Below are 1,258 nucleotides of genomic sequence, written 5' to 3' on the forward strand. Positions count from 1 at the left end.
GCTCGGGGGGCCAGCCGTGGCCTCTCAATCCCCGCCACAGACCCCAGCCCTCCACCCTGGCCCACCCCGGGGCTCTGCAAACAGCAGCTGCCCTCAGAGGCCCACACCACCTCCATGTGAGACCGCCCCCACGCTGGGCACCCCGAGTCCGCCCCCAGACTCCAAGCCTGGCCCCGCTGCTCCGTCCGCCCAGACGCGCCTCAGGGCCCTCTGGTCTCGGCTCGTCCCCTCCCAGGGGGCCCAGGGCAGCCCTGAGCTCCGGCCGGGCCATTCCCATGCTTCCGTGTGCAGCCCGTGTGAGCGTGACCCCAAAGTGGGAGGCCCATGGATGCTTGCTGAGGAAAGATCTTGGTTCCTCTACATCCGGAACCCAGAGACAAACTGGGGGCCCTGCAGCCCCTCCCACCCGACTCCCCTCAGAGGAAGGAGGGGTGAGTCCTGGAGCTGGGGGGAGGGGCCAGGGGGAGGGGCCAGAGGACAAGGGGAGTCTGGTGGCCCCTCCCGCAGAGCTGACCCCTCTGTGGCCCGGCCCAAGTCTAACCTGGGTGGCACGTTGCTGACCCTGCACATGCAGAGCGAGCCTCCAGGTCGCCTCCTGAAGACACAGCAGCCCTTCGTGCCCCAAGATGGGACTGTTCACCCTCCTCGGGAGTCCATGGTCTGGGGGCTGCTGCACGGGCACCCCAGGGCCCACCCACTGGGCGCAGCTGCTCCTACCCGCTCCATCCGCGGCCGGACAGCCCTTCCCCCCACCAGGGCTGCTGTCCACGCCCCGAGCCACTGCTGGGGGTGCCTGTCTGTCCCCCGAGCCTGCTGTCCTCACATCCGGGAGCCCCCCTCCGCCAGGCCCAGCACGGACAGGCGGTCAATGTGACTGGCTGCATGAACGGAGCCCGGGCAGGCAGGCTCCTGGAAAATTGAGAAAGTCGTTCAAGGTCAGCCAGGCCATCCGCTGTCCCCGGGGGCTGGCCCGGGTGAGGCTCTGGAACCAGCTCCTGCGTTTCCACACAGGGAGCTGGAGGGCCCTGGGGAAGGGGGACTTTGGGCTCCAGCCAGTGCCCCTGAACTCGCTGGGCAACCTTGGGGCCCTGGTCAGCCACACAAGTCACGGGTGGCCGAACAAGTGGCTCAGGTCCACTCCTAGGCCGCTCTGGCCCCAACCTCCGTGGCCATCTGCCTCCATCTGCCCCCGTCAGGCCTGGCAGCCACACGTCCGCCGGCTGCCCACCTGCCCGCCCGTGCCCTTCTCCTCCTCTCT

The sequence above is a fragment of the Bison bison genome, unplaced genomic scaffold (assembly GCF_000754665.1).
Source record: "Bison bison bison isolate TAMUID 2011002044 unplaced genomic scaffold, Bison_UMD1.0 scf7180017864444, whole genome shotgun sequence".
Lineage (NCBI taxonomy): Eukaryota > Metazoa > Chordata > Mammalia > Artiodactyla > Bovidae > Bison > Bison bison.